This window comes from Nothobranchius furzeri, chromosome 1 (assembly GCF_043380555.1).
Source record: "Nothobranchius furzeri strain GRZ-AD chromosome 1, NfurGRZ-RIMD1, whole genome shotgun sequence".
In the NCBI taxonomy this organism is placed as follows: Eukaryota; Metazoa; Chordata; class Actinopteri; order Cyprinodontiformes; family Nothobranchiidae; genus Nothobranchius; species Nothobranchius furzeri.
Window position 1 is genome coordinate 1920252 of NC_091741.1, and position 16308 is coordinate 1936559.

The following is a 16308-nucleotide window of genomic DNA, read 5'->3' on the forward strand; positions in this document are numbered from 1 at the left end:
TATGCGACAGACTTTGTGTGTTGCATGACATCGAGATGTATTGACGTCTGTGTCAATACAGGACTCTCTATAAGCCAGGAGCTGGACGCTAACCACCCGTGCATGCGCCACACAAAAGGTATCGTACATGTGTTAACCCACCTGTATGCGACAGACTTTGTGTGTTGCATGACATCGAGATGTATTGACGTCTGTGTCAATACAGGACTCTCTAAGCTGGGAGCTGGACGCTAACGACCCGTGCATGCGCCACACAAAAGGTAACTCGACTAACTACAAAACGCATATTGTGATGTAGAAAGTTGGCTCGACTGTTTGAATCAGCTGCAGCTGCGGTTTACTCACGAAGTGAATCGCACGCTTGTTAGAAGTCTATTCGGAGCACTTAAAAAATACATCGCTCTCATCGAGTTCCGTCTCAGCATTCACCGGCTGATGGGCAAGAGCGTGACATGGGATCGCCAGGAACTTACTTAAGGACTATCATCTCATTTGGCATTTACTCACGGACCCAAGAAACCAGTTCCGAAAAATGGTCGAGAATTATAACTTGTCTAATAGCAACTGGAAGATATGTTGCGTCATAAGCCTCTGATGGTTCACAAGGTGCATGGTCCACTCGAAATCCTAATGCTGTATTTGTAGTACATACACTAAGTCTTCTCTGTTGATGTCAGACTAGAGTTTTATTAGAGTTTTACTTTGCAACAATGGGATTCGAGCAATTGATGTGTATATTTTTAATAGTGCACAATGCTACTATTCCTAGGCTGAATGTACGACATGGCTCTTATGTATCATTATGTATCGTTTCCATTAAGTACTAATGGCATTTACTCACGGACCCAAGAAACCAGTTCCGAAAAATGGTCGAGAATTATAACTTGTCTAATAGCAACTGGAAGATATGTTGCGTCATAAGCCTCTGATGGTTCACAAGGTGCACGGTCCACTCTAAATCCTAATGCTGTATTTGTAGTACATACACTAAGTCTTCTCTGTTGATGTCAGACTAGAGTTTTATTAGAGTTTTACTTTGCAACAATGGGATTCGAGCAATTGATGTGTATATTTTTAATAGTGCACAATGCTACTATTCCTAGGCTGAATGTGTGACATGGCTCTTATGTATCATTATGTATCGTTTCCATTAAGTACTAATTTAAATAAAGTCCCTCTGTCCTCAGTGCTAGGTTGTGGGTTTAAGTGGCAAGACGCTCCTCGGGGCGCATATTGCTTGGGCCTCTCTCCTGGATGCCCTCTGTCAGACCGAGTGTTGACATGTGGCAAGACTCTCCTCGGGGCGCGTCTTGCTTGGGCTTCTCTCATGGAGGCCGTCAGTCAGACCCAGTGTTGACATATGTCAAGACGCTCCTCGGGGCGTGTCTTGCTTGGGCCTCTCTCCTGGAGGCGCTCAGTGAGACCCAGTGTTGACATGTGGCAAGACGCTCCTCGGGGCGCGTCTTGCTTGGGCTTCTCTCCTGGAGGCCCTCAGTCAGACCCATTGTTGACATGTGGCAAGACGCTCCTCGGGGCACGTCTTGCTTGGGCCTCTCTCCTGGAGGCGCTCAAACAGACCCAGTAGTGACATGTGGCAAGACGCTCCTCTGGGCGCGTCTTGCTGGGGCTTCTCTCATGGAGGCACTCAGTCAGACCCAGTGTTGACATGTGGCAAGACGCTCCTCGGGGCGCGTCTTGCTTGGACCTCTCTCCCTGAGGCGCTCAGTAAGACCGAGTAGTGACATGTGGCAAGACGCTCCTCGGGGCGCGTCTTGCTTGGGCCTCTCTCATGGAGGCCCTCTGTCAGACCCAGTGTTGACATGTGTCAAGACGCTCCTCGGGGGGCGTCTTGCTTTGGCCTCTCTCCTGGAGGCACTCAGTCAGACCGAGTGCTGACATGTGGCAAGAAGCTCCTCGGGGCGCGTCTTGCTTGGACTTCTCTCCCGGAGGCCCTCAGTAAGAACCATTGTTGACATGTGGCAAGACGCTCCTCGGGACGCGTCTTGCTTGGGCCTCTCTCCAGAAGGCCCTCAATCAGACGCAGTGTTGACACGTGGCAAGACGCTCCTCGGGGCGCGTCTTGCTTGGGCCTCTCTCCTGGAGGCGCTCAGTCAGACTGAGTAGTGACATGTGGCCTGACGCTCCTCGGGGCGCGTGTTGCTTGGGCCTCTCTCCTGGAGGCGCTCAGTCAGACCAAGTGGTGACATGTGGCAAGACAATCCTCGGGGCGCATCTTGCTTGGGCCTCTCTCCTGGAGGCTCTCTGTCAGACCCAGTGTTGACATGTGGCAAGACACTCCTCGGGGCGCGTCTTGCTTGGGCCTCTCTCATGGAGGCCCTCTGTCAGACCCAGTGTTGACATGTGTCAAGACGCTCCTCGGGGCGCGTCTTGCTTTGGCCTCTCTCCTGGAGGCGCTCAGTCAGACCCATTGTTGACATGTGGCAAGACGCTCCTCGGGGCACGTCTTGCTTGGGCCTCTCTCCTGGAGGCGCTCAGTCAGACCTAGTAGTGACATGTGGCAAGACGCTCCTCGGGGCGCGTCTTGCTTGGACCTCCCTCCTGGAGGCGCTCAGTCAGACCGAGTAGTGACATGTGGCAAGACGCTCCTCGGGGCGTGTCTTGCTTGGACCTCTCTCCTGGAGGCGCTCAGTTAGACCGAGTAGTGACATGTGGCAAGACGCTCGTCGGGGCGGGTCTTGCTTGGGCCTCTCTCCTGGAGGCGCTCAGTCAGAACTGGAAGATATGTTGCGTCATAAGCCTCTGATGGTTCACCAGGTGCACGGTCCACTCGAAATCCTAATGCTGTATTTGTAGTACATACACTAAGTCTTCTCTGTTGATGTCAGACTAGAGTTTTATTAGAGTTTTACTTTGCAACAATGGGATTCGAGCAATTGATGTGTATATTTTTAATAGTGCACAATGCTACTATTCCTAGGCTGAATGTATGACATGGCTCTTATGTATCATTATGTATCGTTTCCATTAAGTACTAATTTAAATAAAGTCCCTCTGTCCTCAGTGCTAGGTTGTGGGTTTAATACACATTATTATGATCAACCTGTTGAATAGTATAAGCCCCATACAATGTGACGGTCCGTGTGACGGACCGGTGTGTTACGACCCGACTAACGAAACGTACCAGGTGATAACATTGCATCTGCCCATTACAGCGGAGCGAGCGTTTCGCCACACTCCCAAACCAAGGTTAATAGTTGTAGCGCACGCCTTTTCGGACCTCGGTGCACGCGAAACACTGGTGTACACTCACAACATCACGCTCGAGACAGCTCAAGCGTTACGCGAAACAAAGGACGTGTTCAAATCCATAGAGAATATACGGTCTTTAGCGTATGCGTATATAAAGAAGGTCGATGACATTTACAGACCCGGCGGCGTGGGCACCACAGTAGAACAACAAGGTGCTCTCAAGCGCACACAGATACTGGCCGCATTATCACTCGCGATGTCTATCCTGACATACCCGTTTCTGATTTCTATCTATATTAAATTATGACAAGAGCTACTTTAGGTGGTTACGATTACACTCTGACCACGTGCCTTAGTTTCTGCAAGTGACCTATAAATACATTTGCCCACTTGCTCTCACTGCCAATAAAGCGGCTGTACCCACACGTACAACACCCAAGAAAAAAAATTGATCTCGCTGTCTATACTGGGTGTACTCTCAGTAGTCGCAGTTGCTCAGGCCATGGTGGTACGCTCACATAACGCCTCTGAGATACGTTCCATCACACCACCTCCTAGACTACTCGCGAAGGAGTATTCAACACCCCCTTTGTACGAAGACAACCATTATAACGAGCACAGCACAACGCTTGCCGCACGCGAAGACAACATGCAGGAGACAACGCTACCACCTGTCGTGAGAACAACGGATTCGAGTGACAACGATCGCGACTTTGACGAGCACATTACAACACCCTCTGTGCACGAAGACCAGGTGCAGGAGACAACGCTACCACCTGTCGTGAGAAACAAGAGTTTGGTTAACAATGATCATCGCCGTGTCCCATTGTAAACGGGCGCGCCATCGCACACATCGTACATGTGTGTTAACCCACCTGTATGCGACAGACTTTGTGTGTTGCATGACATCGAGATGTATTGACGTCTGTGTCAATACAGGACTCTCTATAAGCCAGGAGCTGGACGCTAACCACCCGTGCATGCGCCACACAAAAGGTATCGTACATGTGTTAACCCACCTGTATGCGACAGACTTTGTGTGTTGCATGACATCGAGATGTATTGACGTCTGTGTCAATACAGGACTCTCTAAGCTGGGAGCTGGACGCTAACGACCCGTGCATGCGCCACACAAAAGGTAACTCGACTAACTACAAAACGCATATTGTGATGTAGAAAGTTGGCTCGACTGTTTGAATCAGCTGCAGCTGCGGTTTACTCACGAAGTGAATCGCACGCTTGTTAGAAGTCTATTCGGAGCACTTAAAAAATACATCGCTCTCATCGAGTTCCGTCTCAGCATTCACCGGCTGATGGGCAAGAGCGTGACATGGGATCGCCAGGAACTTACTTAAGGACTATCATCTCATTTGGCATTTACTCACGGACCCAAGAAACCAGTTCCGAAAAATGGTCGAGAATTATAACTTGTCTAATAGCAACTGGAAGATATGTTGCGTCATAAGCCTCTGATGGTTCACAAGGTGCATGGTCCACTCGAAATCCTAATGCTGTATTTGTAGTACATACACTAAGTCTTCTCTGTTGATGTCAGACTAGAGTTTTATTAGAGTTTTACTTTGCAACAATGGGATTCGAGCAATTGATGTGTATATTTTTAATAGTGCACAATGCTACTATTCCTAGGCTGAATGTACGACATGGCTCTTATGTATCATTATGTATCGTTTCCATTAAGTACTAATGGCATTTACTCACGGACCCAAGAAACCAGTTCCGAAAAATGGTCGAGAATTATAACTTGTCTAATAGCAACTGGAAGATATGTTGCGTCATAAGCCTCTGATGGTTCACAAGGTGCACGGTCCACTCTAAATCCTAATGCTGTATTTGTAGTACATACACTAAGTCTTCTCTGTTGATGTCAGACTAGAGTTTTATTAGAGTTTTACTTTGCAACAATGGGATTCGAGCAATTGATGTGTATATTTTTAATAGTGCACAATGCTACTATTCCTAGGCTGAATGTGTGACATGGCTCTTATGTATCATTATGTATCGTTTCCATTAAGTACTAATTTAAATAAAGTCCCTCTGTCCTCAGTGCTAGGTTGTGGGTTTAAGTGGCAAGACGCTCCTCGGGGCGCATATTGCTTGGGCCTCTCTCCTGGATGCCCTCTGTCAGACCGAGTGTTGACATGTGGCAAGACTCTCCTCGGGGCGCGTCTTGCTTGGGCTTCTCTCATGGAGGCCGTCAGTCAGACCCAGTGTTGACATATGTCAAGACGCTCCTCGGGGCATGTATTGCTTGGGCCTCTCTCCTGGAGGCGCTCAGTCAGACCCAGTGTTGACATGTGGCAAGATGCTCCTCGGGGCGCGTCTTGCTTGGGCTTCTCTCCTGGAGGCCCTCAGTCAGACCCATTGTTGACATGTGGAAAGACGCTCCTCGGGGCACGTCTTGCTTGGGCCTCTCTCCTGGAGGCGCTCAAACAGACCGAGTAGTGACATGTGGCAAGACGCTCCTCTGGGCGCGTCTTGCTGGGGCTTCTCTCATGGAGGCACTCAGTCTGACCCAGTGTTGACATGTGGCAAGACGCTCCTCGGGGCGCGTCTTGCTTGGACCTCTCTCCCTGAGGCGCTCAGTAAGACCGAGTAGTGACATGTGGCAAGACGCTCCTCGGGGCGCGTCTTGCTTGGGCCTCTCTCATGGAGGCCCTCTGTCAGACCCAGTGTTGACATGTGTCAAGACGCTCCTCGGGGGGCGTCTTGCTTTGGCCTCTCTCCTGGAGGCACTCAGTCAGACCGAGTGCTGACATGTGGCAAGAAGCTCCTCGGGGCGCGTCTTGCTTGGACTTCTCTCCCGGAGGCCCTCAGTAAGAACCATTGTTGACATGTGGCAAGACGCTCCTCGGGACGCGTCTTGCTTGGGCCTCTCTCCAGAAGGCCCTCAATCAGACCCAGTGTTGACACGTGGCAAGACGCTCCTCGGGGCGCGTCTTGCTTGGGCCTCTCTCCTGGAGGCGCTCAGTCAGACTGAGTAGTGACATGTGGCCTGACGCTCCTCGGGGCGCGTGTTGCTTGGGCCTCTCTCCTGGAGGCGCTCAGTCAGACCAAGTGGTGACATGTGGCAAGACAATCCTCGGGGCGCATCTTGCTTGGGCCTCTCTCCTGGAGGCTCTCTGTCAGACCCAGTGTTGACATGTGGCAAGACACTCCTCGGGGCGCGTCTTGCTTGGGCCTCTCTCATGGAGGCCCTCTGTCAGACCCAGTGTTGACATGTGTCAAGACGCTCCTCGGGGCGCGTCTTGCTTTGGCCTCTCTCCTGGAGGCGCTCAGTCAGACCGAGTGCTGACATGTGGCAAGAAGCTCCTCGGGGCGCGTCTTGCTTGGGCTTCTCTCCTGGAGGCCCTCAGTAAGACCCATTGTTGACATGTGGCAAGACGCTCCTCGGGGCGCGTCCTGATTGGGCCTCTCTCCTGGAGGCGCTCAGTCAGACTGAGTAGTGACATGTGGCCTGACGCTCCTCGGGGCGCGTGTTGCTTGGGCCTCTCTCCTGCAGGCGCTCAGTCAGACCAAGTGGTGACATGTGGCAAGACACTCCTCGGGGCGCGTCTTGCTTGGACTTCTCTCCTGGAGGCCCTCTGTCATACCCAGTGTTGACATGTGTCAAGACGCTCCTCGGGGCGTGTCTTGCTTGGGCTTCTCTCCTGGAGGCCCTCAGTCAGACCCATTGTTGGCATGTGGCAAGACGCTCCTCGGGGTGCGTCTTGCTTGGGCCTCTCTCCTGGAGGCGCTCAGTCAGACCGAGTGCTGACATGTGGCAAGACGCTCCTCGGGCCGCGTGTTGCTTGGGCTTCTCTCCTGGAGGCCCTCAGTCAGACCCATTGTTGACATGTGGCCTGACGCTCCTCGGGGCGCGTGTTGCTTGGGCCTCTCTCCTGGAGGCGTTCAGTCAGACCAAGTGGTGACATGTGGCAAGACACTCCTCGGGGCGCGTCTTGCTTGGGCCTCTCTCCTGGAGGCCCTCTGTCATACCCAGTGTTGACATGTGTCAAGACGCTCCTCGGGGCGCGTCTTGCTTGGGCTTCTCTCCTGGAGGCCCTCAGTCAGACCCATTGTTGGCATGTGGCAAGACGCTCCTCGGGGCGCGTCTTGCTTGGGCCTCTCTCCTGGAGGCGCTCAGTCAGACCGAGTGCTGACATGTGGCAAGACGCTCCTCGGGCCGCGTGTTGCTTGGGCTTCTCTCCTGGAGGCCCTCAGTCAGACCCATTGTTGACATGTGGCAAGACGCTCCTCGGGGTGCGTCTTGCTTGGGCCTCTCTCCTGGAGGCGCTCAGTCAGACCGAGTGCTGACATGTGGCAAGACGCTCCTCGGGGCGCGTCTTGCTTGGGCCTCTCTCCTGGAGGCGCTCAGTCAGACTGAGTAGTGACATGTGGCCTGACGATGCTCGGGGCACGTCTTGCTTGGGCCTCTCTCCTGGAGGCGCTCAGTCAGACCCAGTGGTGACATGTGGCAAGACACTCCTCGGGGCGCGTCTTGCTTGGGCCTCTCTCGTTGAGGCCCTCTGTCAGACCCAGTTTTGACATGTGTCAAGACGCTCCTCGGGGCGCGTCTTGCTTGGGCTTCTCTCCTGGAGGCCCTCAGTCAGACCCAGTGTTGACATGTGTCAAGACGCTCCTCGGGGCGCGTCTTGCTTTGGCCTCTCTCCTGGAGGCGCTCAGTCAGACCGAGTGCTGACATGTGGCAAGAAGCTCCTCGGGGCGCGTCTTGCTTGGGCTTCTCTCCTGGAGTTCCTCAGTAAGACCCATTGTTGACATGTGGCAAGACGCTCCTCGGGGCGCGTCCTGATTGGGCCTCTCTCCTGGAGGCGCTCAGTCAGACCGAGTGCTGACATGTGGCAAGACGCTCCTCGGGCCGCGTGTTGCTTGGGCTTCTCTCCTGGAGGCCCTCAGTCAGACCCATTGTTGACATGTGGCCTGACGCTCCTCGGGGCGCGTGGTGCTTGGGCCTCTCTCCTGGAGGCGCTCAGTCAGACCAAGTGGTGACATGTGGCAAGACACTCCTCGGGGCGCGTCTTGCTTGGGCCTCTCTCCTGGAGGCCCTCTGTCATACCCAGTGTTGACATGTGTCAAGACACTCCTCGGGGCGCGTCTTGCTTGGGCTTCTCTCCTGGAGGCCCTCAGTCAGACCCATTGTTGGCATGTGGCAAGACGCTCCTCGGGGCGCGTCTTGCTTGGGCCTCTCTCCTGGAGGCGCTCAGTCAGACCGAGTGCTGACATGTGGCAAGACGCTCCTCGGGCCGCGTGTTGCTTGGGCTTCTCTCCTGGAGGCCCTCAGTCAGACCCATTGTTGACATGTGGCAAGACGCTCCTCGGGGCGCGTCTTGCTTGGGCCTCTCTCCTGGAGGCGCTCAGTCAGACTGAGTAGTGACATGTGGCCTGACGATCCTCGGGGCACGTCTTGCTTGGGCCTCTCTCCTGGAGGCGCTCAGTCAGACCCAGTGGTGACATGTGGCAAGACACTCCTCGGGGCGCGTCTTGCTTGGGCCTCTCTCGTGGAGGCCCTCTGTCAGACCCAGTTTTGACATGTGTCAAGACGCTCCTCGGGGCGCGTCTTGCTTGGGCTTCTCTCCTGGAGGCCCTCAGTCAGACCCATTGTTGACATGTGGCAAGACGCTCCTCGGGGCGCGTCTTGCTTGGGCTTCTCTCCTGGAGGCGCTCAGACAGACCCAGTGTTGACATGTGACAAGACGCTCCTCGGGGCGCGTCTTGCTTGGGCCTCTCTCCTGGAGGCGCTCAGTCAGAACCAGAGGTGACATGTGGCAAGACGCTCCTCGGGGCGCGTCTTGCTTGGTCCTATCTAATGGAGGCCCACAGTAAGACCCATTGTTGACATCTGGAAAGAAGCTCCTCGGGGCGCGTCTTGCTTTGGCTTCTCTCCTGGAGGCCCTCAGTCAGACCCATTGTTGACATGTGGCAAGACGCTCCTCGGGGCGCGTCTTGCTGGGGCTTCTCTCATGGAGGCACTCAGTCAGACCCAGTGTTGACATGTGGCAAGACGCTCCTCGGGGCGCGTGTTGCTTGAACCTCTCTCCTGGAGGCGCTTAGTCAGACCGAGTAGTGACATGTGGCAAGACGCTCCTCGGGGCGCGTCTTGCTGGGGCCTCTCTCCTGGAGGCGCTCAGTCAGACCCAGTGTTGACATGTGTCAAGACGCTCCTCGGGCGTTTCTTGCTTGCGCCTCTCTCCTGGAGGCGCTCAGTCAGACCCAGAGGTGACATGTGGCAAGACGCTCCTTGGGCCTCTCTCCTGGAGGCGCTCAGTCAGACCCAGTGTTGACATGTGGCCAGACGCTCCTCGGGGCACGTCTTGCTTGGGCCTCTCTCCTGGAGGTGCTCAGTCAGACCCAGTGTTGACATGTGGCAAGACACTCCTCGGGGCGCGTCTTGCTTGGGCCTCTCTCATGGAGGCCCTCTGTCAGACCCAGTGTTGACATGTGTCAAGACGCTCCTCGGGGCGCGTCTTGCTTTGGCCTCTCTCCTGGAGGCGCTCAGTCAGACCCATTGTTGACATGTGGCAAGACGCTCCTCGGGGCACGTCTTGCTTGGGCCTCTCTCCTGGAGGCGCTCAGTCAGACCTAGTAGTGACATGTGGCAAGACGCTCCTCGGGGCGCGTCTTGCTTGGACCTCCCTCCTGGAGGCGCTCAGTCAGACCGAGTAGTGACATGTGGCAAGACGCTCCTCAGGACGTGTCTTGCTTGGACCTCTCTCCTGGAGGCGCTCAGTTAGACCGAGTAGTGACATGTGGCAAGACGCTCGTCGGGGCGGGTCTTGCTTGGGCCTCTCTCCTGGAGGCGCTCAGTCAGAACTGGAAGATATGTTGCGTCATAAGCCTCTGATGGTTCACCAGGTGCACGGTCCACTCGAAATCCTAATGCTGTATTTGTAGTACATACACTAAGTCTTCTCTGTTGATGTCAGACTAGAGTTTTATTAGAGTTTTACTTTGCAACAATGGGATTCGAGCAATTGATGTGTATATTTTTAATAGTGCACAATGCTACTATTCCTAGGCTGAATGTATGACATGGCTCTTATGTATCATTATGTATCGTTTCCATTAAGTACTAATTTAAATAAAGTCCCTCTGTCCTCAGTGCTAGGTTGTGGGTTTAATACACATTATTATGATCAACCTGTTGAATAGTATAAGCCCCATACAATGTGACGGTCCGTGTGACGGACCGGTGTGTTACGACCCGACTAACGAAACGTACCAGGTGATAACATTGCATCTGCCCATTACAGCGGAGCGAGCGTTTCGCCACACTCCCAAACCAAGGTTAATAGTTGTAGCGCACGCCTTTTCGGACCTCGGTGCACGCGAAACACTGGTGTACACTCACAACATCACGCTCGAGACAGCTCAAGCGTTACGCGAAACAAAGGACGTGTTCAAATCCATAGAGAATATACGGTCTTTAGCGTATGCGTATATAAAGAAGGTCGATGACATTTACAGACCCGGCGGCGTGGGCACCACAGTAGAACAACAAGGTGCTCTCAAGCGCACACAGATACTGGCCGCATTATCACTCGCGATGTCTATCCTGACATACCTGTTTCTGATTTCTATGTATATTAATTTATGACAAGAGCTACTTTAGGTGGTTACGATTACACTCTGACCACGTGCCTTAGTTTCTGCTAGTGACCTATAAATACATTTGCCCACTTGCTCTCACTGCCATTAAAGCGGCTGTACCCACACGTACAACACCCAAGAAAAAAAATTGATCTCGCTGTCTGTACTGGGTGTACTCTCAGTAGTCGCAGTTGCTCAGGCCATGGTGGTACGCTCACCTAACGCCTCTGAGATACGTTCCATCACACCACCTCCTAGACTACTCGCGAAGGAGTATTCAACACCCCCTTTGTACGAAGACAACCATTATAACGAGCACAGCACAACGCTTGCCGCACGCGAAGACAACATGCAGGAGACAACGCTACCACCTGTCGTGAGAACAACGGATTCGAGTGACAACGATCGCGACTATGACGAGCACATTACAACACCCTCTGTGCACGAAGACCAGGTGCAGGAGACAACGCTACCACCTGTCGTGAGAAACAAGAGTTTGGTTAACAATGATCATCGTCGTGTCCCATTGTAAACGGGCGCGCCATCGCACACATCGTACATGTGTGTTAACCCACCTGTATGCGACAGACTTTGTGTGTTGCATGACATCGAGATGTATTGACGTCTGTGTCAATACAGGACTCTCTATAAGCCAGGAGCTGGACGCTAACGACCCGTGCATGCGCCACACAAAAGGTATCGTACATGTGTTAACCCACCTGTATGCGACAGACTTTGTGTGTTGCATGACATCGAGATGTATTGACGTCTGTGTCAATACAGGACTCTCTAAGCTGGGAGCTGGACGCTAACGACCCGTGCATGCGCCACACAAAAGGTAACTCGACTAACTACAAAACGCATATTGTGATGTAGAAAGTTGGCTCGACTGTTTGAATCAGCTGCAGCTGCGGTTTACTCACGAAGTGAATCGCACGCTTGTTAGAAGTACATTCGGAGCACTTAAAAAATACATCGCTCTCATCGAGTTCCGTCTCAGCATTCACCGGCTGATGGGCAAGAGCGTGACATGGGATCGCCAGGAACTTACTTAAGGACTATCATCTCATTTGGCATTTACTCACGGACCCAAGAAACCAGTTCCGAAAAATGGTCGAGAATTATAACTTGTCTAATAGCAACTGGAAGATATGTTGCGTCATAAGCCTCTGATGGTTCACAAGGTGCACGGTCCACTCGAAATCCTAATGCTGTATTTGTAGTACATACACTAAGTCTTCTCTGTTGATGTCAGACTAGAGTTTTATTAGAGTTTTACTTTGCAACAATGGGATTCGAGCAATTGATCTGTATATTTTTAATAATGCACAATGCTACTATTCCTAGGCTGAATGTATGACATGGCTCTTATGTATCATTATGTATCGTTTCCATTAAGTACTAATTTAAATAAAGTCCCTCTGTCCTCAGTGCTAGGTTGTGGGTTTAATACACATTATTATGATCAACCTGTTGAATAGTATAATAACAATATTCCTGTAAAAGTCATTTAGTAATGAACAACCTCAGTTCTGTGAAAGCACATCATGTCTCTGATGTGTACACTGCAGGCCTGACCGGGGTTTGCATGCAAGGGCCTGTGTGTGTGTGTGTGTGTGTGTGTGCGCGCGCGTGTGTGTGTGTGTGTGTGTGTGTGTGTGTGTGTGTGTGTGTGTGTGTGAAACAAATAAAGATAAATATAGCTAGTGCGGCCACGAGCGGTCGTGCAGGGTAGAGGCTGCACGAAAACGCCTCTAAAAACAAGCGCGTGCCCACGCCCGATCCGTGGAAGCACGTAGACCTAGCACACGTACTAGCAGAAATCAACGATCGCACACGGGTCATTGAGTGTGTACAGGGTTCGTCTGCGTGTGTGGCATTGGGCAATCTAGCGGCACAAGAGTGGCCTGAAGGCGGAACCGGCCAACCCGTTGCCCTCACCATCGTTGCGCTTCGAGATGAACTATTGCTAAAGATGATCGTCCTCATCAACCACGGCGCTACCAGAGTAGCTCGTAACGAAGACCCTCTCCGCGACCTCACGGCCAGTGTGCGCAGTGTACAGCAAATGACTAACGATGTTGCGAGCGATATATCGGAAAAACTTTGCACTGACGCGACGGTCGCCACTGCAGGTTGTGTGAGTCTCGCGCAAAGTGCCATATCAAACGTGCGCAAGCTAGTGACAAGCAACTTCACCAGATCCGTAGATTCTGCATACGCTTGAATACCAACGAAAGTATCGAGAGATAACACCGACACGAGTTGCGCGACGGCGCTGGCTGCAGTCGCTACAACACTGGATTTATTAATCAACGTAATTGTGATCGTAATGGCGTATCGAGTGTGCACCAGAAACTACAACCAGTACTACAGAAAACTGGCATGAGGGTCGCGGTCTAACGTTATGTTGGTGTCTCGCATCGACCGTCGACGGCCGTTTGCCAGCGGCTGAAAATGGCACAGTTGACGAAATGGAAACGCTGACCGTCCATAGTGCACTCTCGCAAGTTCCAACCGCACCATCTCAGGAGACAGACCACAGAGTCATATTAGCGGAGGGTAGATAGAAAATGCGCAAACCGCCGCAACCGCCCATATACATACTATACGAGTTCAACATAGAGTGGAGTAAGAAGTTACTACCGATTGTATTTACAACGTGCAAGCAGCTGGTGTGTGACGCTTTACTTGATTATCACAGAGGTTGCGATGTCCTGTGTTCCACGAGCGCATGGAAACAAGTGAACGAACTTCTACGGACCGTACTGTTGGGGTATGAGCGAGCTGTAAAATCAATACACGCTAGACACGCGGACTTTGCCGCATTACTGGACACGCATATCGCCACAACAAAACCGGGTCAAGTGTTCGGGGCGTCACCGCGCTCGACTATACACGTCTTGGCCTACCACGAGTACATGAGCCCACAAGATCCTAAGCGAGGTAGAAGCCGTTGTGTCTACCCAACGCAAATTCAGCACAGCCGTGCGCGCTAAGACAAGTCCCTCTAGATTGCTGGAAACTTTGGAAACGTGGAAGGCTGGCGTGTACGTGCTTTCTACACATCTCAACGGTATGATCGCGATACTCTCGGCCGCACAACAACTAATGGTCATGTGTTCGGAAGGTCTGATCAGGTCTGACATGACCGGTTGTCAATCGACGTCGAGCGTGCACTCACACACGGATATCCTGGCGTACAGTAAAGCGACAGCGACCTCTACGCTCACGTTGATCGCCGATGTTTCGAAGGGCAATCGAGTGTGTTGGCTGACGAAAGCTATGGTGACCGACGGTCGCGTCGACTACAATGTGCCTCATTGCGACTTTAGAGGCGTATGTGATCCTTTGCAAATCGACAACACCACCGCGGTCGAGTGCGAAGTCACGGTCGGTGGCGTGTTGTCCTTACTGTGCCCCATACAATGTGACGGTCCGAGTCACGGACCGGTGTGTTACGACCCGACTAACGAAAAGTACCAGGTGATAACATTGCATCTGCCCATTACAGCGGAGCGAGCGTTTCGCCACACTCCCAAACCAAGGTTAATAGTTGTAGCGCACACCCTTTCGGACCTCGGTGCACGCGAAACACTGGCGTACACTCACAAAATCACGCTCGAGACAGCTCAAGTGTTACGCAAAACAAAGGACGTGTTCAAATCCATAGAGAATATACGGTCTTTAGCGTATGCGTATATAAAGAAGGTCGATGACATTTACAGACCCGGCGGCGTGGGCACCACAGTAGAACAACAAGGTGCTCTCAAGCGCACACAGATACTGGCCGCATTATCACTCGCGATGTCTATCCTGACATGCCCGTTTCTGATTTCTATGTTAATTAAATTATGACAAGAGATACGGTGGTTACGATTACACTCTGACCACGTGCCTTAGTTTCTGCTAGTGACCTATAAATACATTTGACCACTTGCTCTCACTGCCATTAAAGCGGCTGTACCCACACGTACAACACCCAAGTAAAAAAATGATCTCGCTGTCTGTACTGAATGTACTCTCAGTAGTCGCAGTTGCTCAGGCCATGGTGGTACGCTCACATAACGCCTCTGAGATACGTCCCATCACACCACCTCCTACACTACTCGCGAAGGAGTATTCAACACCCCCTTTGTACGAAGACAACCATTATAACGAGCACAGCACAACGCTTGCCGCACGCGAAGACAACATGCAGGAGACAACGCTACCACCTGTCGTGAGAACAACGGATTCGAGTGACAACGATCGCGACTATGACGAGCACATTACAGCACCCTCTGTGCACGAAGACCAGGTGCAGGAGACAACGCTACCACCTGTCGTGAGAAACAAGAGTTTGGTTAACAATGATCATCGTCGTGTCCCATTGTAAACTGGGCGTGCCATCGCACACATCGTACATGTGTGTTAACCCACCTGTATGCGACAGACTTTGTGTGTTGCATGACATCGAGATGTATTGACGTCTGTGTCAATACAGGACTCTCTATAAGCCGGGAGCTGGACGCTAACGACCCGTGCATGCGCCACACAAAAGGTATCGTACATGTGTTAACCCACCTGTATGCGACAGACTTTGTGTGTTGCATGACATCGAGATGTATTGACGTCTGTGTCAATACAGGACTCTCTAAGCTGGGAGCTGGACGCTAACGACCCGTGCATGCGCCACACAAAAGGTAACTCGACTAACTACAAAACGAATATTGTGATGTAGAAAGTTGGCTCGACTGTTTGAATCAGCTGCAGCTGCGGTTTACTCACGAAGTGAATCGCACGCTTGTTAGAAGTACATTCGGAGCACTTAAAAAAGACATCGCTCTCATCGAGTTCCGTCTCAGCGTTCACCGGCTGATGGGCAAGAGCGTGACATGGGATCGCAAGGAACTTACTTAAGGACTATCATCTCATTTGGCATTTACTCACGGACCCAAGAAACCAGTTCCGAAAAATGGTCGAGAATTATAACTTGTCTAATAGCAACTGGAAGATATGTTGCGTCATAAGCCTCTGATGGTTCACAAGGTGCACGGTCCACTCGAAATCCTAATGCTGTATTTGTAGTGCATACACTAAGTCTTCTCTGTTGATGTCAGACTAGAGTTTTATTAGAGTTTTACTTTGCAACAATGGGATTCGATCAATTGATGTGTATATTTTTAATAGTGCACAATGCTACTATTCCTAGGCTGAATGTATGACATGGCTCTTGTGTATCATTATGTATCGTTTCCATTAAGTACTAATTTAAATAAAGTCCCTCTGTCCTCAGTGCTAGGTTGTGGGTTTAATACACATTATTATGATCAACCTGTTGAATAGTATAATAACAATATTCCTGTAAAAGTCATTTAGTAATGAACAACCTCAGTTCTGTGAAAGAACATCATGTCTCTGATGTGTACAATGCAGGCCTGACCGGTCTTGCTGGGGCCTCTCTCCTGGAGGCGCTCAATCAGACCCAGTGGTGACACGTGGCAAGACGCT